Source organism: Trichosurus vulpecula, chromosome 2 (genome assembly GCF_011100635.1).
Source record: "Trichosurus vulpecula isolate mTriVul1 chromosome 2, mTriVul1.pri, whole genome shotgun sequence".
NCBI lineage: Eukaryota > Metazoa > Chordata > Mammalia > Diprotodontia > Phalangeridae > Trichosurus > Trichosurus vulpecula.
In genome coordinates, this window is record NC_050574.1 from 131619265 (window position 1) to 131640352 (window position 21088).

A 21088-nucleotide genomic window follows, 5' to 3' on the forward strand; every position below is an offset into this window, starting at 1 on the left:
TCCAATATTACCAAGGTTCCCTTAAGTGCTAATTACAAAGGCGTAGTGCAGGAATTTGTTTTGCTTGACTATGTATTTTTGTAACGGGGTTTTTGCTTTTCTTCTTTCTCAATGGGAGAGAAGGGGAGGTAGGAGGGAGAGGTAAGATTTTTGATGCTGAAAAAAAAGAGTAAAACACAACCAAAGTGTTTTCTCGGTCTTCATATTTTTTTCATTTCTCTGTGCTGTTGGCATTGCCCACCTCCCTGTCCTTTAGGTATTCTCTCACCTTTGGCTTCTATGACATACTGCTCTCTCTTAGTTTCCCTATTGGATTACTCTCTCAGTGCCAAATAATCATATTCCTAATATAATAAAAATTATAATTCAACCTAAATTAATTTACTTATGTAGTGCCATTCCAATCAAATTACCAAAAATTTATTTTATAGAACTAGAAAAAATAATAACAAAATTCATCTGGAAGACAAAAGGTCCAGAATATCAAGGGTATTAATGAAAAGAAATGCAAAGGAAGGTGGCGTAGCTGTACCAGATCTAAAATTGTATTATAAAGCAGCAATCATCAAAACTACTAGGTGCTGGCTAATAGAGTGGTGGATCAGTAGAATAGGTTAAGTGCCTAAGACGCAGTAGTCAACGACTGTAGTAATCTACTGTTTGATAAACCCAAAGACTCCAGCTTCTGGGATAAGAACTCACTATTTGACAAAAACTGCTGGGAAAACTGGAAAATAGTATGACAGAAACTAGGCATAGACCAATGTCTTACACTGTATACCAAGATAAAGTCGAAATGGGTACTGACCTAGACATAAAGGGTGATACTATAAACAAATTAGGAGAGCAAGGAATAGTTTACCTGTCAGATCTATATGGAAGGGAGAATTTATGACCAAACAAGAGATAGAGAACGTTATGAAATGCAAAATGGGTGATTTCGATTACATTAAATTTAAAAGTTTTTGCACAAAAAAACCCAATGCAACCAAGACTAGAAGGGAAGCAGAAAGCTGGGAAACAATTTTTGTAGCCAATGTCTCCGACAAAGGCCTTATTTCTAAAATATATAGAGAACTGAGTCAAAAGATGGTGGCTGGAAAGCAGGGACTTGTGTGAGCTCCCTGCCAAGTCCCTCCAAAAACCTATAAAAATGACTCTGAACAAATTATAGAACTGTAGAACCCACAAAATAGCAGAAGGAAGCAGGGCTCCAGCCCAGGACAGCCTGGATGGTCGCTGGGTGAGCTCTCCCGTGCATGGAGCTGGGAGCTGAAGGGGAGTGGAGCCCAGCGTGGGCCACGCAGGCCAACCAGACCAGGAGCCGGGCGGAACAGGCCCTAGCACCCTGAATCAGTGAGCTGTGGCAGTTACCAGATTTTTCAACCCACAAGCACCAAAGACAACAGAGAAGGTTAATGGGAAAAGCTGTGGGGGACAGAGTGAAAGTTCATGGTTTGGCTACTGCCCCGGGGGCAGTGGAGGTGGTGCAGCTACAGAACTACAGCTGCAGTTGCTTCTGGCCCCAGGCGCGCCTGGTGGGAGGAATTAAGTGGCCGATCAGAGCAGGAGTGCAGAGCCTGCTTAAGATCTGAGTCCAGTCCAGGTTGGCGGTTCTTAGGGAAGGAGGAGTGCTGGTGTGGCAGAGCTGGCTGTATAGAAATAGCTCTGAAAACAACAGTGCACCCCCTCAAGCTTGGAACAAAGTACTCTTTACTCTACAAGCAGTCATACCCTGACGAAAAACTCAAGGGTCAAGTAAGTTGGCTGGGAGCATGGCCAGGCAGCAAAAAAGGACTCAGATTCAGTCTCAGACTTTGGAATCTTTCTTTGGTGACAAAGAAGACCAAAACATACAGCCAAAAGAAGTCAACAAAGTCAAAGAGCCTACATCAAAAGCCTCCAAGAAAAACATGAACTGGTCTCAGGCCATGGAAGAACTCAAAAAGGATTTGGAAAAGCAAGTTAGAGAAGTAGAGGAAAAATTGGGAAGAGAAATAAGAATGATGTGAGAAAACCATGAAAAATAAGTCAATGACTTGCTAAAGGGGACCCAAAAATAAAGAAAAAAAAATACTGAAGAAAACTGAGTCAAATTTATAAGAATATAAGTCATTCTGCAATTGACAAATGGTCAAAGGATATGAACAGGCAGTTTTCAGAAGAAGAAATTAAAACTAGCTATAGTAATATAAAAATGCTCTAAATCATTATTGATAAGAGAAATTCAAATTAAAACAACTCTGAGGGGGCCATCTCACACATGTCAGGTTGGCTAACATGACAAAACAGAAAAATGATAAATGTTGGAGAAGATGTGGGAAAATTGAAACACCAATGCATTGTTGGTAGAATTGTGAACTGATCCAACCATTCTGGAGAGCGATGTGGAACTATGTCCAAAGGGCTATAAAACTGTGCATACCCTTTGATCCAGCAATACCACTACTAGATCTGTATCTCAAAGAGATCATAAAAATGGGAAAAGGACCCACATGTACAAAAATATTTATAGCAGCTCTTTTTGTGGTGGCCAAGAACTGGAAATTGAGGGGATGTCCATCAATTGAGTAATGGCTGAACAAGTTGTGGTATATGAATGTAATGGAATACTATTATTGTGCTATAAGAAATGATGAACAGGCTGACTTCAGAAAAACTTAGAAAGACTTGCATGACCTGATGAGTGGAGTGAGGAGAACCAGGAGAACATTTTACATAGTAACAGCCACATTATGTGATGATGGGCTTAGCTAGAGTTAGCTCTTCTCAGCAATGCAAGGATCTAAGACAATTCCAAAAGACTCATGATAGAAAATGCTATCCATATCCAGAAAAAGAACTTTGGAGTCTGAATGCAGATGGAAGCATACTATTTTTCCTTTTTTTCTGGTTTCTTCTTTCTTGTGGCTTTTCCTTTTGGTTCTAATTCTTCTTTGCAACATTATTAATGTGGAAATATGTTTCATATGATTGTACACATGTGGCCCATATCAGATTGCACACTATCTTGGGGGGAAGTGAAGGAGGAGAGAAAATTAAAACTCAAAATCTTATAAAAATGAATGTTGAAAACTAAAACTAAATAAATATTTAAAAACAAAAGATAATCATATTCCTTCTACCCACTAGATGTAGACCTCTCCCAAGGCTCTGACCTGAGCCTTCCTCCTCTTTTTTTTATACACTTTTAGTAATCTCATCTCAGAATTCAATTTATGATCTCTATGTAGATGACTTTTAAATCTATATATCCAACCCTAATCTCTCTCCTGAACAACTGCTGTTGGACATCTCCATGTGCAAATCCCATAGACATCTCAAACTCAAACTGAGGAAAAATATAACTAATTATACTTCCCCTAAAGCATTCTGTCCTCTACATTTCCTCATTTATGTTGATGATGCTATAAAATTGTGCAAACGATCCTTTCAGTCACATAAGCTCACAATTTTGGACTTATCTGCAACTCTTTCCTCTCCCTCAGTCCCCATATCCAATCAGTTGTCAAGTCTTTCTTCCTGCCTCCATAACTACTCTGGCATCTACCACTTTCTCTCTCCTCACACAGAGGAGAATCCAGAACCTCATCACAAGTCCATTTCCATCTGGATGTCCCTCCCATAGGCCTCTAAAACTTAACATATCCAAAAGAGCACCCATTATCCTTTCCCTCCCCCCCAAAAAAATCCTTTGCTCTTCCTAACTTTCCTATCTCTGTCAAGGGCACCATCACCCTTCTAGAAATCAGGTTCTCAACTGAGGAATCATCCTTCATGCTTTACTCTCCCTCATTCCTCATATCCAATCAGTTGCCAAACCCTATTGATTTATCTCCACATCTCTCCTATCGGTCTCTTCTCTATTCACATAACCACTACTTTACCCAATCTCCTGAACTTACATTAGCTACCTAGCTGGTCTCCCTGCAACCAGTCTCTTCTTCTAGATCATTCTCCAAGTAGACGCTAAGTTTATATTCCTGAAATTAATCCCTTTCTCAAAAAACTTCAGTGGCTCCCTATTGCTTCTAGGATAAAATAGAAACAAAAATTATAACTATAAAAATATTCTGTTTAGCATTCCATGCTTTTCACATTCTGGCTCCAACCGGTCTTTCCCAACTGATTGCATATTATTCTACCTCACACATTATGTTCTAGCCAAACTGGCTGACAGTGTTTCTTGTGTGTGACTTTCTATATCTTTGCACAGACTACCTCACATTCTTGCATTGCTCTCCCTCCTCATCTCCATTAGGGAGAATCCCTAGAAGTCATTTTAATTATTTGATTTTTCATTTTACAAGCATTTATTTTTTCTCCCCTTTATACCCTACACCATTATGATTTATATGAAAAAAGAAAGAAAAGGAAAACCCTTGACACAGTCAAATCTCCACATGTCCATGTCCCACAACAAATTCCTACATTGTCCATGTCCACAAATGTATGTTTCAGGCTATATCTTGAATTGATAGATTCAAGGGAGGTGATCACCACTCAGTAGAGAGGTGGGCAGCAGGCTTCATCATCACTTCTCTGGAATCATGATTGGTCATTGAATTGACCAGAGGCCTTAAGTCTTTCAAATGTGTTTGTCTTTACATTGAAGCTGTTCTTTTATAAGTTGTTCACCCGGGTTTGCTCACTTTGCTTTGCATCAGCCCTGGTTTCCTTCAAAGAACATTTCAGGTGCCACCTTCTACAGGGTATCTCTATCCTATTGCCTCCAATTGCTAGTACTCTCCTCTGTCAAAAATGATTCTGTATGTCACTGCCTATATACATGTTGTTTCTATGCAGTAAAATGTAAACCCTCTGAGGGCAGGACCTATTTTGTTTTTGTCTTTGTGTATCTAGCACCTATCACAGCTCTTGGTATATTGTAGACATTTAATAAATGTTTGTTGAGTGACACATAGTAGGGCTTCAATAAATGCTTGTTGAATTAAGTTCAATCACTTTTTGTTCTGATTCCCAACCTTTTGGTCTTTGGATCCCTTTACACTCTTAAAAATTATTGAGGCTCCTCCCTCAAGAGTTTTTATGTTGATTTTATCTCTTGATATTTACTGTATTAGAAATTAAAATGTCTTATGACCTTGCAAACTCTCTGAAAAGATCTTGGGGATTTCCCGGGGTCCCCAGAACACAGTTGGAGGACTGCTGCCTGAAACTATTGCAATAATTTCTTGATTTGGTTTCAGTCTCTTCCCTTTCCAATCAATCTTCTGCACAGCTGTCAAATTTAAATTCCTAAAGCACAGAACTAACCATATCATCCCTCTATTCAAAAATCTCCCCTGATTCACTCTTGCTTCTATAAAATCCCAGTCTGTCATTTAAAGCCATACACAATCTGGCCCTCATCTATCTTTCTAGGCTTGTTTCATATTACTCCTTTTCACCATTTCCATTCCAATCAAACCAGTTGGCTAGCTGTTCATGAGACAGGACATTTTAGCTCCTTCCTTTCTGCCTTTGTGTAAGTGGTCCTCTCAACACTAACATATACTTTTCCCTCAATTTGACCTCATAAAATCCCTATTTTCTTCAAAGTACAACTCACATAACACCTCCTACATGGCCAACTCTAAGTGCCAGCAGATAGTATTGAACTAAACTTAAATAAAATAATGATTCTTGAAAGACAGACATGTGGAAGAATTCAAGATTTGGAGTGAGAGGACCTGGGTGTAAGTATGGACTTCCCCACTTGTCACCTGTGACTCGGTTTCCCTATCTATAAAAAGAGAGGTTCAGTGAGATGACTTTTAATATACCTTCCAGCTCTAAATCTATGATCCTATGATCTGAATGGGCATAAGAACTATCAAGCACATGGACTTTCTAGGAATTTTCTAACTTAAAATACTCCCGTGCAATTCTATAGAAAATAACTTCCATGTATTATTAAATTTTCAAAAGTAGTCCTTGAAATACAGATATAAATTAATACTGCTCACTGCAGCAATTGGAGTGTGAATCCATGGAGCTTTAAAATGAAGAGACTTAACAGTTTCTTGTACCCATTTTGATTCCTTTACGTAGCTAATCCAGTATCTGAGCTAGAGAGAAGAAAAGGAGAGATGCTCCAAAGAGAGATACACAGTTGGGCAGCTTACTGGGTAGAGCACCAGGCTGGAGTCAAGAAGACCTGAGTTCAAATCCAGCCTCAGACACTTACTAGCTGGGTGACCATGGGCAAGTCACTGAATCTCTTTGCCTTAGTTTCTTCATCTATAAAATGACCTAGAGAAGGAAATGGCAAACCGCTTAGTATCTTTGCTATGCAGCCCCCAAATGGGATCATGGAGAGTTGAACACGCCTGAACAACAACAATTCTTTACAACATGCTATAAAGAGCTGTGATCTTCTAGATAGGAATGCAGATTTGGGGTTCCAGATCGTAACTGCTGCAGAGCAAGGTTTTATCTATGATATCTTCTTCCAGATCTCTATTTTGAGATCTTTGAATGAAGTAGTTGTTTTGGAGCAGCATGATTTATGGGACTGGAATGTTTCTTCATTTATTCCAGGTTATCTGGGAAATAGTGAGGGGAGAGCTAATGTGCTATGACCTATTTGATCCAGATGGACTTCTCTGTGAAGTTGTAATTAGGAAAATAAGAGACACTTTGGCTCCTTTCAGGAATGAAAACAAGAATAAATTAAAACTATATAGGTACAGAGGATAACATTATTCAGTCATTTAGTCACGCCCAACTCTTTGTGACCTTGTGGACCATATCATGACAATACTGTCCACAAGATTTTCTTTGCAGAGATACTGAAGTGGTTTGCCATTTCCTTCTCCAGCGGATTGAGGCAAACAGATGTTAAGTGACTTGTCTAGGGTCATACAGCTAGTGAGTATGTGAGGCCAGATTTAAATTCAGGTCTTCCTGACTCTAGGCCCAGCACTCTATCCAATGAACCACATTGCTGCCTATACAGGATAATAGCCAACGAATTATTAGCATGGGTCTTCTTAGAGAGTTCTGGCTGTGAAGTGTCTGTCCAGTACCAGGAAGATAATGTCAGAATTGTTTTCTCAGAGTGAGGCTCAAAGTGAGTATGGAGGCAAGTATGGCCTTTTCCTTAGGATTCTACAAATGAAAGCCAACTCAGATTCTTTAGGAGAGGAAGAATAAACTTCTAATAAGCAAATATCCTAACAAGGGGAGAAAGGTCTTAATTATTAATATAGATATATAATAGATGAGCATTCCTATATGTACTTGTAACATCAGTGGTACTTGCAGCTGCTGTGGAGGTGTAAGACCAATAACACCAGCACACAGGAGGGCTGCTAGCACAGATTCTTTGATCTGCTTTCCTAAAGGAAAGCAACTTTAAAGTGGTCAACAATATTCCTTTAATTAAACATATATATTATTCACTTAGTTCAGGGGAAAAGTCAGCACCTTGAACTTCAGAGAAAATACAAACAGAAATTACAATCAGACAAGGAGAGAAATAAAGACCAACAGGCAGGGCTTCCAACTGTCTGACCATAACAATAAACACATAGTTACCAGAGAAGCACCAGCATCTAGGTTTTCAAAGTCGGAGGGCTCCTCAATGGCTACCCAGAGTCTCATCTAGCCAAATCACACAAATACTCCTTCAATGAGTGAGCCCCAAAGCAAAATGCTAACTTCAGAGTATATATACCCTTTTTAGAGCCAGAGGGCATCACAATCCTTGTGACCCAGTGCCTAATTAGCAAAAGGTGTGGACCTTCCTGCAAACAAGCCTCCCCTAATCAAGATTCCCTTAATGGGCTCCATGTGAGGCCTATTAATGGGCAGGGAAGATCTTCAAATTGTATTAACATTACAATATTCTATAGCAAGCAATATCAATTCATTAACATTTTCCAGAGGAAAGACAACACTTATAGTTACAAAATTCTAAGAAGCAATCTTATCTATCTATATGTGTGTATATGTATATGTAAGTACGTGTATATATATGTGGAAAGGTCATAGAAATAAAAAAACAAACACTATGAAATTAATAATAATTTAGGGGTCCCTTTAACATATACATACCTTAACTTTAACATATACATACATTTTGTAAAGAAGATGGAATTAGAATACAGTCAAGTACCTACCCTAGGCTCCATCAAACTTCTTTAATGTAAGATCCTCCAGCCTAACAGCTACAAACCTCAACTGTTATCAATTCAAGTTAATCCATAGTTCAAAACATACTTATTAATCTCTATTATATACAGAGATTTGTGCTTGGTTAGGTATTAGAAGAGATACAAAATCTTTCTCCTGGGTTTATTTGAGATTTGTTAGAACTAGCGTTTTTTGTGACAAGCTGCATCTTGCTCTAGATACCCCTTTCCTTCCTGTTGGCATCCTTGCCTTTTTTCTGGAATCTTTGATATCTGGCAACCTCCACCCTTCATGCTATATTTAACTGGGCCTCACTAGCTGATCTCTGGCATTTCCCAGCCTGTGACATCAGGGATGGAGAACCAGTTAGACATACCTGAGTAGAACCCCACCCTCCTCTATAAAATCTATGGCCCTTTTCTGCATTATTGCTCTGCCCCAGGGTGAAAAAACAAAGAATTTAGGTATCCTACTTATATAAAACTAGGAATGAGGAGAGCTTGGTATGACCTGAATGTACCAGGTCCAGAGGGCAACCTCTTCCTGGGCCATCATTGACCTTCTTCTTCTTCTTCCGACTTCTCACACCTAAGGCACAATGTTACCTGTTTGTATTCTTGACTGCCCTTTTTCCAGATCCTAAGGTGAGACCTGATACCTTCCTTTGTTTGAGTTAAAATATGGCTGTAGTAAAAGCCTACTACTTTCAGTATCACTAACAGGTCTGGTTCTTTTGAGAAAGCCTATAAAATCCCAAATAGGTCCCCTCTGGGATATAGCCTAAAGTTAAGAACCAATTTTCAAAAGAAGGGAAAAAAGATTAGGTATTCAACAATAATTCACTATGAATTCACTATGAGGAACCAATCATTAATGGACACATATAGCATATAAATCAAGATGTCAAACATTTTTAAGCTACTATTTGCACACTGATAGCAAGATTGTACAGTATAGAATTGGTTCCTGGAAAACAATTTTATGAAAATTATCTGAGAGTCTTAGTGGACAGCAAACTCAGCAACAGTCCACAAACTGACACAGAAACTAAAAAATGTAGTGCAATCTCAGGCTCCAATGTAGGAAAAATGTCCAGAATAAGAGGATGATAGTCCTGTTGCATTATGCCCTGGTCAGACCACCTTTGAAATACTTATCTTGATTCTGATAGCCAGGATTTAGGAATCATAATGACAAATTTTAGAGGGGGGTGCTATGGGGAAGTATGGCAACTTCCTCAGGATGATGAGATTGGAAACAATGCCAGAAGGGGATCAGCTAAAGAATATTGGAATGTGTAGCCTGAAGGAGAGAATGTTGAGCTGGATAACTTTGTTAACTGTCTTCAAATATCTGAAAGGCCATTATGGGGAAAAGGAATCCCAATTGTTTTGCTTGGAGAACAGAGCTTGAAGTAAAGGGGAGAAGCTGCAGAGGGACAGATTTCATTTTAATGTAAAGAAAAAATTAAAAATTCAAGTTGACCAAAAGTGAAATGCCTTAAGAGGTTTTGAGTTCCCTCTCACTAGATGTTCCTTAAGTAGAGCCTGGTTGATCATTGGTCAGGAATCTTGTAGAGGGGACTCCCATTCCAGGATAGGACGGACTACATTACAGGCCCTCTGAGGTCCCTTTGGATTTTGAAACTCAGGACAATAATCAGGGAGTTGGCCTGGCAGATCTCTATTGTCCCTTACACTTCTAACATTTTACATCTCTTTCATTTATTTCTCTATCATATCTACATGTGTATGTGTGATATCCTTCCTTATAAGACTGTAAACTCTTTGAGTACAGGAACTTTTAAAAAAATCTTGTCTCCCTACCACTTAGGACAATGCTTTGCACATACAAAGTGGGCACTCTGTCTGTAAAATGAAGTTTATAATACCATCTACTATTTACCTCATAAGGTTGTGACACAAAGATGAGATAATGCATCTAAAGTACTTTAGAAACCTTAAAGTGCTATGTTAATATCAGATATCATTATGAATAATATTTATTCAGTTGAATTGTTATACACTATGGTTTTAGTTAATATACTTCTTTCAAATTATCCCAGCAGTCATATAACTTTTATCAAGTCGTAATGTTGTCTCCTCTCTTGTTTCTCATGCTTTTCAATCTCTTAGTAATTACTATATTTCTGGCTTAATGAAGTTTTGTTTATCTAAAAATCTTCTATATTTCCTTTCATTAATTCCCTCCCCACAGAGTCAGATATATCCTGCCTCCTTGTCCATACATATCCTACAGAGCTTACATTCGTTCCATTGGCACAGTGTCTGGAACACAGTAGGTGTTTAATAAATGTGTAGTGATTGATTGACTATAATGGGAGCTGAAGGAAGGTGGGTGGAAGGATACACAAGTTTAGTACAAAATCTCACCTTACTAGATTGAAACATAATTTAAAATAATCTTAAATTATTTAAACAATTATTCGAAGTAATTTGTTCTTAAATAAATTTAAATAACTTAAAATTGTGCATTTTAAATATAAATATGATTAAGTCATTCAAATCACCCAACTCTACTTAAAGTAAATGATAAGATGCCCTAAAGCTTAAACAAGATGAAAACAAGACTCAATCAATCAATCTCAATTGTAGGCTTTAAACTAAGTAGAAAAGGTTCTTGGAATTTGATTGATATTGCAAAGAAACAGTGGTCTGATTGGCTGAAGAAACTTAGTCATGTCCTGGTGGTGGTCTATAAAACAATGAGGAGTTTAGAACCAGGATTATCAAATGTATTGGAGTGAAAGTGTGGCGTTACAGTGCTTGAGGGGGAACCACTTTGGAGAGGGTGGGGGAAGAAGAGGCCTCTACTTTTAGCTTCAGTCTAGGATTCTTCCCCTTCCTCCCTTTTGGCTAGAAAAAAAAATGAGTTTCAGAGTTGTGGATTTCAACTGTGTCTCACAGCGTCCCCAGATTAGCTGATGGCGGCGGCCAGACTGAGAACCAAGGATAGACTAGAAGTAGATACATGGCCTTTATAAGGAGCCCAGAAAAGAAGCTATACCCAAAAGAAACTTTCTGAGTATTCCATGAAAGGGAGAAAAGGACTGGGAAAAACTAGGAGATTTTTCCATATATGTTTTCTAAACTTCAGCTCATTTTCACCTGAGCTCTATGGTGAGGACAGCTTGTCACATATTTTGAGGGTTTATTTTTGTATCAACTGTTGTTGTTTTGTCCTTTTCAGTCATGTCTTATGCTTCATGACCCCATTTAGGGTTTTCTTGGCAAAAAACAAACAAACAAAACTGGAGTGATTTGCCATTTTACAGATGAGGAAACTGAGTCAGGAAGATGAGTCTTCCTGACTTTAGTCCTGACACTCCAACCATTGCACTACCTACCTGTTCTTCATGTACAACTTCAGGAAATACCCCTTTCTAAAAGTGTATAGAATGTTGGGCCTAGAGTCAGAAAGACCTGAGTTCAAATGTGACCTCAGACATTTATTAGTTTTGTGGACCCGGGCGAGTCACTAACCCCTGTTGGCCTCAGTTTCCTCGTCTAAAAATGAGCTGGAGAAGGAAATGGTAAACCACTATAGTATTTTTGCCAAGAAAACCCCAAATGGGGTCAGGAAGAACAGGACTGAAATGACTGAACAACAACAGAAAGTTAATTAAGACTCTGACTAAATTGATTCTGGACAAATGATCTTGAGGGGAAGCATACCAGTAGGGGCTCATGAGTTATAGTCAAGTCAACAACAATCATTGACTTAAAAGATAACCTTCCATCCCCTCAGAGTACCCAAAGGGCCCGGAGGGGTGTAATAGCCAAGCTCTGGGAACCTGACTTATCATTGTGAGACAGAGTTAAAATAAGCACCTCAGAACATTGCTAGATACATTTATAATTACTCTGGCTTCAGGATTATCCTCATATACAAATATTTTGTGGGACACTGTTTTCCCACAAGGTACTCTTAATAGTGTGACCAAATCAGTTAGATCCAAAGCATTACGTCAGGTTTCACCTGAAGATTATAAATTTGCGAAGATGCAAATTTACCTTTATACCAGAAAAAATTTCCTAACAGTTAGAGTTTACTACGAGTGGGATGGTCTGCATCAGGAGGTAACAAATTTCCTCACTGGAGTTCTTCAAATAGAGGCTGGATTACCACTTGTCGGATATATTGGTATGGAGATTCCTTTTCAGGTATGAGCTGGACTGAATGGATGCTGAAGTCCCTTCCAACTATAAATATCTGGTTCTGTAGTTTTATGGTCATATTTGACTTTTTCCTTTTCCTGTAGCTTCAAATACCTAATCAATTGCAATATGGCATAGTGGATGGAGTGACGGACTTGAGGTCAGGAAGAAAAACTTAGGTTCAGATTTTGCTTCTAACGCTTGTTATGTCACTACTTAATAGCTCTGAGCCTCAGTTTCCTCATCTGAAAAATAAAGGAGTTGGCATGATCTCGAAAGTGCCTTTTGGCTCTAAATCTATGATTTCATAATATACTTCTGCAATATCTCTTCCATTCGTATTGCTATCACCTCAGTTCAGGTAATTGTTATCCCACCCAGCCCATTTTAACAGTCTTTTAACTGGTTTTCCTATCCCCCGTCTTCACATTATTGACAAACTAATCTTCCAGATACACAGGTCTTATTCACATCACTACTCACTACCTACCAAATGAAATACAAACTCCTTTGCCTAGCACTCAAGGCCCTCCACAAGCTAACCATTCAATCTTATTTCATACTATTCTTTTTCTCCACATCATTAGATTCTGGCCAAGATGGACTATTACCCATTTCCTGATTTTGGTCCTGTCCTCTCCTGCCTTTATACAATTGTCATGCTATTGTCCATGCCTGGAACAACCCCGCTCCTCATGCTTCTGTTTTCTTCAGTCCTCTTCCTTAAAGACCTTAACAAGAGTTACCTACTCCATGAAGTCTTCTCCAGATTCAAACAGTCCTTCTCACCTTGGTCTCGAGCCACTCAGACTTCTAAGTAGTTACTCACTTAAATGCTTGTGTTGTTTATTTTTGTACATGCCAGTTAGGTGGACAGCCTGGAGTCTGGAGGAATCTGAGTTCAAATCCAGATTCAGAAACTTATTAGCTGTGTGCTTGGGCAAGTGACTTAACCTCTGCCTCAGTTTCCTCAACCGTATAATAGGAATAATAAGAGCACCTAGCATCTAGGATTGTTGAGGATAAAATAATGTAACATTTGCAAAGAGTTCAACACAGTGCCTGGCAAATAATAGGCACTTAATACACGTTTCCTTCCTTTCTTCCTTCCTTCCTTCCTTCCTCTTCCTTCTTTCCCTCCTTCCTTTCTTTTTCCTTCCTTCCCCTTCTTCTTCTTTCCTACCATCCTTTCCTCTCTCCTTTTTTCTTCCCTCCCTCCTTCCTTCTTTCCTTCCTTCCTTTCTTCCTACATGTCTTATCTACTCTATTATATTAAAAGCCCCTTGAGAACAGGAGCCATGGTTTTTTTTAATCTTTGTGCCCCCAACACCTAGAATGGTGCCTTATGAATAGTAGATGCTTAATAAAATTTTGTCTGTTTAATTTTAGAGTGATTATGTTTTCTGTCCCAGCTCAGGTCCTCTGGGTCTTTCTATCGCCTTTGCTAATGTCCATGGATACCACTCTTTTGTAGTTTCTCCAAACCTCTAAAGGAAATGGCTTCATCATTAGTCATAAGATGAGTAAGGAGTTGAGGGAGGTGAATCCATGGGTAGACCAATACAAGCTTTGTCAACACTGAATAGATTTGTATTTGCTAGGACTTCCCTTTCTTCTCCTAAATAGGCTACAGGCCATAGCTAGAGCTGGGTCTATGGCTTGTACATAGAGCAACTTACCCAAATGGATAAGTGTGTTTGGTTGAATGTCTAGAATTAATTTTTCCTCATTTTAAAAGCAGAAATCTTAACAAAACTATAAAATGTATTTTTTACATTTATAAAACCCTTACTTATTGAAAAGGTGATAAGTGGTGTGATATAGAGGAAAGACTAGAGGTTTGTCAAAGGATCCAAAATCCTAGGTTCAAATTCTGACTCTGATACTTTCTACTTCGTTATTATTGGTCAATCATATCTGACTCATCACGACCCTATGGACCATTGCACACTAATACTGTCCATGGGGTTTTCCTGGCAAAGATACTGGCATGGTTTGCCATTTCCTTCTCTAGTAGATTACAGAGGTTAAGTGACTTTCCCAGGGTCATAAAGCTATTAAGTGTCTGAGGCCAGATTTAAACTCAGGTCTTCCTGACTCCAAGTCCAGCTCTACATTCACTGAGCCACCTAACTGCCTCCACTTTCTGCAGAACTAAGGAAGTCATTTAACCTTTCCGGGCCTTAGTTTCCTCATATGTAAATGGAAGAGGTTGAACTAGGTAACTGGGTCTTTCTGATCCAGGATAAAATTATCCCATCTTTCTGATTCCTGAGGCCTCACCAAGTTCTTTTTAGTTTCTGTCCTTGCCTAACTGATAGTATTCTAAGAAATCTATTTCTAATAATCCTGGAATCCTGTCCTGGAAATGACAGGAAAGCTCTCCAGCAGGAAGGGCATGGAAACCATAATTAACATTGTTTTAAAGGACAGTCCAATAGACTTACAGTCACAGTTAGTGAATTTTAGTCTACCTTCAAACTCAGGTTGGCTGACTCCAATAAATAAACACTTGAAGTGTTTCTTTGTTGGAACTTGGGCTTATTGTCCTTTTATCTATCTTTCCAGTTATACAGGTTGAGGCCAATGTGAGTGTGGTGAGAAAGAAAATTTGGATGAAAAGTATTTCACTTTTATTTTTTCATTTGTAATTTTTATGTTTTTGAAAATTCTTTATTATAATTATATTCTTTCAATTTCCACACAAAATTATTCATATCTGGTGAGAAATTGACGTAGGCTTGCTAATATTAAAAAAGCAAACAATGAAACAAGAATGAGTAAATGTCCTGATTTTCAAAAAAGGAAAGTGAGTGGAGTTCTAAAGCTATAGACTAGTAAAATTGACCTAGATTTCTGGCAAAATTATAGAACCTATTATAAAGAAAATGCTTTCAGAAAATTTAGAAAGGGAATCCATTACCATCTAAGAGGTAATCAAGAATAGGTCATGCCAGACTAACCTTATTACTTTTTTTGAATAGTTTAATAAACTGATAGATGAGAGGAATGCTGTAGACCTGTGTAATGGGAATTGGCTTAGCTCAGGCCCTCCCATCATTGGCTGGTACAATTCTCCTGTGGACTTCAGAGCATAAACAGTTATGATTATTTTTCAGTCTGCTAAACAACTGGTAAAGATATAGAATTTTAATTGGCTGCTGAGTTGGAATTTTCAGAGCAGTTCAAAAAGCATTTTTTTGCATTTTTCCTTTTTCTCTAAGAGGGAAGATATGCTGTGAGAATCTGAGTGAAGAGAGAGGTCTCAGGCTTTAATCTCCCTACCTGGGCACACACGCAAACATGAATACGAACTTCTGTTTTTTCTCTCTTTGAATCTGTTCATTCCGGATCTTAGGTGAAGGAGTATTGGACTAAGCTGTAACCGTGAGAACTTTGAAAAGTCAGGAAAAGTGAGCTGTTAGAGGTCTTGGAGCTGGAGTCTATGCTGACAGATTTTGTTGACAGCCAACCCTGGTGAGGAGTGAAGACCTGAGGAAGCTACTTAACCCAGCATAGAAGTGGATTGAAGGCAGCCAGGAGGTAGTAACAAGTGACTCTTCCAACAGTTATGATGCATGGAAGTGAACTGAGTTAAAAAAAAAGTTTAGTAGCAACTACTTTAAGGTTGAGCCCACTCTCCTTAGGAACTCAGGTTGACAAAGGAAGAATGTGTCCTTAGATCTTAGGAAAAATGGTTTGTACTTTTGTTTGTGCTGTATCTTCTTAGCAAACATCCCTTTGTAAAAGCTAATTCATGTTTATTGGTTAAATTATAGAAGCACTAATTGACAATGGTTAACACTGGGAAGAACACACTGGAATGTGGGCTTAAGCTCATGGATTAGAGAAAGAAACCTTTCAACTCCTCAGGGGTACTTCTAGAACCTTGAAGAGGAGACGAATTTATCTGTTTATGTGAGAATTGGGATAAAGACCTACAAAGTTTATACCAGTGAGGTTTAGCAAGACACTTGGCAATGTCTCTCAGTCTTTGTAGATGATACAGATAGATGTGGGCTAGATTAGTACAGTTAGGTGGATTCACAACTGGTTAAAAGGTTGAACCCAAAGAGAACTGAAAAATATCTGGAGGCTTTAGTGGATTACATGCCTAATATGAATGAACAGGATCATGTGTGGCATATTCTTCAAGATGATGAAGGAACAAGAAGTTTTTTACAAAAGACATTTTGTAATAGACCATATCTTTATCATCATGTAATTAACTGAAAAATGTAGATGATACCAAAATCCTAACGTGCTTATTGTTTATTGATGCTGAAAAAGAATTTGATTTGGTATAGTAAAATGTCATCTTGACATTTTAAAATGTCATCTCTCTTCCATTTAGGTGTCTCCCATTCAACCATTAAATTCATGTCAAGATTCCTTAAAAGATTTAACAGTAGTGATACCTTTGTTCAATAATCCATGGATCGTACACATCAAACAAGTCATAAAACAGGCATATGCAGCTTGCCAAAGTCATTTGCCACTATGATGGAGGAAATCCAGTATAGTGTCCAACTTGGAAGGAGGTATCCTGGATAATCAGGTTCAGTAGATGTTCTTATTTATGGGTAGCATTGGCTGGCTGTGACAAACGCTGAAACACTGTATAACCTCCTAAAGAATTTGGCCCAACTATCCACACAATAAAGATCAAGTGGATGAAAAATTACCATTGCCCAGATTATTACATGTAATTGAATGGACAGCATGTAGAGCATATCCATTAATATCTAAATGGACAGTGAGTTGGTCTCATATTGAATAAAATGGGGAAAGTGAGCAGGATTAACTTCAGGAAATTACAAAACTCCTTCCATTAGAAATAAAGGTTTATCTTATTTTTTTATCCAATACTCTCCTAGTGTTGACATATAGTTGTGAAATGTGAATCATAACAGTATCTGAAGAACTGAAAATGAAGATCAGAGAGGGCAAAGGAGAAGGGTTTGGGTGAATTCAAGCAAGCTGAAACATATACATAATAAGAAACCCTGAAGAACAGCAGTAGTGGATAAAATCAAGGAAATTTATGGTAGAGAAAGAAGACAGACTGGTCACACAAGGGAAGGTCAAGGGATGACAGGTTGACAACCAGAATGCTCCACTGGTATCCCTACAATGAACTGGAAAGAGAAAAGGAAGCAATGAAAATCTCCAACACCTGGGGTGCATACTCTATGGCAAACTTACAGAGGACAAGGATAAAAGTTGCACAGAATGGAATGACATGGATAAGTTGTGGTATCTATCACTGGAAGGAACATCTAAAATGATGAGGGCACAGATCAAATTTGAGTATTTTGTTTAAGAATGGAAATTAGATTCCAGAATTGTATAGCTTGAGATTTTCATAAATCATGTATAAATAATGACAGTAATGATCTGAAGTGTTTTTCTGTGGTTATTGTTATTTTGTTATTGTGGTTTTTTTTAAAACACCAAAGGGAGGTTAGGGAAGGAAAGCTAAGAGGTATGCAAGGGATTGTTACTGAGTACCAAGTTTAAGTACTCCTAAAATAAACACATTAGCTCACTGAAATTTATCCTAGACCTCTATAAACACGGCACTTACAAGAACCACATCAGCGAAACATGACAGATGTAATGGATGTTAAAAATCTTTCAACTAATAAAGGGAGACATTTTTGGAACTTTTTCTTGAAGTATCAAAATTTAACCATATATCATTAGATCACTATTTTACTTTTTGAATAATTTAAGCTAAATACAATCAGTAACATTCCTGTCACCCTTTTCCTTCAGAAAAATGTTTAATGAGATCTCAGTTTTTAGGCCTTAGGTAGCTTGGAAAACAGTTATTGTGTGTCTAAGTTTCTTAGTCTGGGGTCTCTGAAATTGCTTTTTAAAAATAATTTTGATAACTATATTTCAACACACTGTAATTGGTTTCCTTGGTAATCCTATTTATTTTATTTATATATTTGAAAATACAATTTTGAAAAGAAGTCCTTAAGCTTGACCAGACTTCCAAGTGGTCAACGAAACAAAAAGGGTTAAGAACCCCTAGGATCACTTGGAAAAAAAATTTCTTCAATGGCAGAAACCAACAAGAGACACCCTTGTCAGGAAATTGCAGTTTGCCCTGGTCTTGAGCTATCAAATCCAGGTAGGCAGAAGCCAGTAATAATAATGATGTAGCATTAATATAGAACTTTAAGGTTTACAAAGTAGTTTACAAATATCATTTCATTTGATCCTCACTACAACTCTGGGAAGTGTTTCTATTATCTCCATTTTACAAATGAGGAAACTGAGGGTAAGAGAAATTAAGTGACTTGCTCATGGTCACACGGGTAGGAAGAGTCTGAAGCAGAATTTGTACCTAGGTCTTCCTGACTCCAGGTCCAATGCTTTATCTATTATGTCACCTACCATTTGCAAAGCAAATTGAATAAGCTCAACCATACTTTTCTCTATCCAGTTGTTTTATTTTATATCAATTTCACTTTTCTCTCTCTTTTCACCCTTCTCTGTCTTCTTTTGCCCTATTACATTTACCTTCTCTGGTTTCTCATATTCCACTTCTTTCTATTTTTCCCCCTTTCATTCTCTCTTCCAACAAATCTAAAATTGTCACTATAATGTAATCCCAATTATATCCTGAGTTTGTCAGACACAAGAAATCAAACAAATTCATTAACCTATAAAATAGAATCTTGCCGTTAGGACAAGTTAGCTAAGGAAAAACAAAATGTCCTTATTCTTCTTCTGAGTGTTCTGGAACCCTTATTATGCCTCTAACTTGTTGATTCTCTCTGGGTTTTGTTTATTGCTTATCATTCACGATACTTCCCCCCACCCCCCCCAAATTATCTTGCAATGATTAAAATCCAATAATGTAATCATTCTGCAGCCATCATGTCTGGGCTTTTAAATACAGGAACAAGAAAATGATTCCCTTTGGCGACAGCAAAATGTCCCACGACATCTACTTTTGATACTTGATCACTGTGAGGACTGCCAACTAATGGCCAAGATTTGACGTGGTCTTGCCCATTAAGTTCAGTGTTGGACTGTGTGTCTCTTGCAGACTACCACAGTAAAGATTTGTAAACCCCAGAAGCTTCCCCCAGGGGGAAGCAAGAGGAGCTTCCAATAATTTACTAGATTTAGAGTCATAGCAAGTTCCACATAAGTGAAAGAGGTTTAATCATAACTTGGGCCCATTATTTTTCTATTGTGCTACAATTCTTTTTTTTTTTTGGAAGGTGTGAGTATAGGATAATATGAAAAATCTTCCCAAGGCAGGAAATTTCATGACTAAGGAAAATACAGACAGTGATACAACTTAGCATAAATGAATTTTGGTGAATCTGTGATTTAATCTGTTGTAAGTGTTCCATCCACCAATGTAGATTGTGATCCTTCTGGGACTTTTTATCCTGTGAAATTTTTGTACATTTCTTTCCACCATAGAAAAACCAACCAATAAACTAGTTGAACAAAGAAAGGGTAGAAGAAATACCACAAAGATACATAGCTTTAGGCAATGGAATATAGGTGTGGACTGCTAGCAAATATAGGTCAATTTGGTAGACTGAAATGAGAAAAAGGTCAATCTTTTTTGAGCAAAGACTTTGTGTGTAGCTTGAAAGGCAAAGAGGCAAACCCATAAACATCAGCAGCTCCATAAACCTAAATTGTAGGCACCAGTAGAATAAACCTTGTAAATCCAATACGCCATTGATAAACTTTACTGCTATCACACTAGTATCAATTGTGCCCTCTGGCATAAGGGTCCCTCCCCATTTTAGTGAATTAGTAGCCATTCCTTCTCTCCCTGTTCCCCCTTTCCCCCCACCCCCAGCCATGGAGAACTTAGAAGCAGTTAGAATCTATTCCTTACCCAGTACAGCAATATTAATCAGCACTAATTTGTACCTGGTTAGCACAAAACAAAGGAAAATGTTCATTTGTATAAGGAAAATGTTTATTTGTAATACACATATAGAAAGAAGTCTTGTACTGATATTTTTTTTAAAATTCACACAGAGAAACAAATGCCAGAAACAAGTTATGACATATGAACATAATGGAATATTATTATGGTTCTATAAGAAAACAATGAAGGCACAGTGGATAGGATGCCAGGCCTGAAGTCAGGAAGACTCATCTTTTTCAGACACTTACTAGCTTGGCAACCCTGGGCAAGTCACTCAACCTTGTTTGCCTGTTACCTGATCTGTAAAATGAGCTGGAGAAGGAAACGGCAAACCACTCCAGTATCTTTGCCAAGAAAATCCCAAATGTGGTCATGAACAGTCAGACAAGACTGAAATGACTGAGCAACAAGAAAACAATGATTGTGATGACTACAGAGATGCATGGGAAAATCTAAATTGACACAAAATGAAGAAAGAACCAGAACGAGATACACAACCACTACAACGTAAAGACCAAGGGAAAAACCTATAAAAACTGAATGTTGTAAAATTCTAATGACCAGATTTGGCCCAAGAGATGAGAAATGAGAATGTACCTCCCTCCTTCCTCTCCAGGAGTGGTGGTGACTGTAGTTGTGGTCTATGCATTGGTTAGTTTTGCAAATTGCTTTTGTCCAGCTCTTCTTGATTTCTTTGTTAGGAGAGATGGGTCTCTGGGAGGAAATGGGGTGGGGGGGCAGGATACCTTGGAAAATAAAGGTGATGCAAAAACAAAAGACCAATTTCACAAAAGGAGCTGTGCCAGAATCTACATACGTGCATACGAATAGTGCCCGTATGAATTAGCAAAAG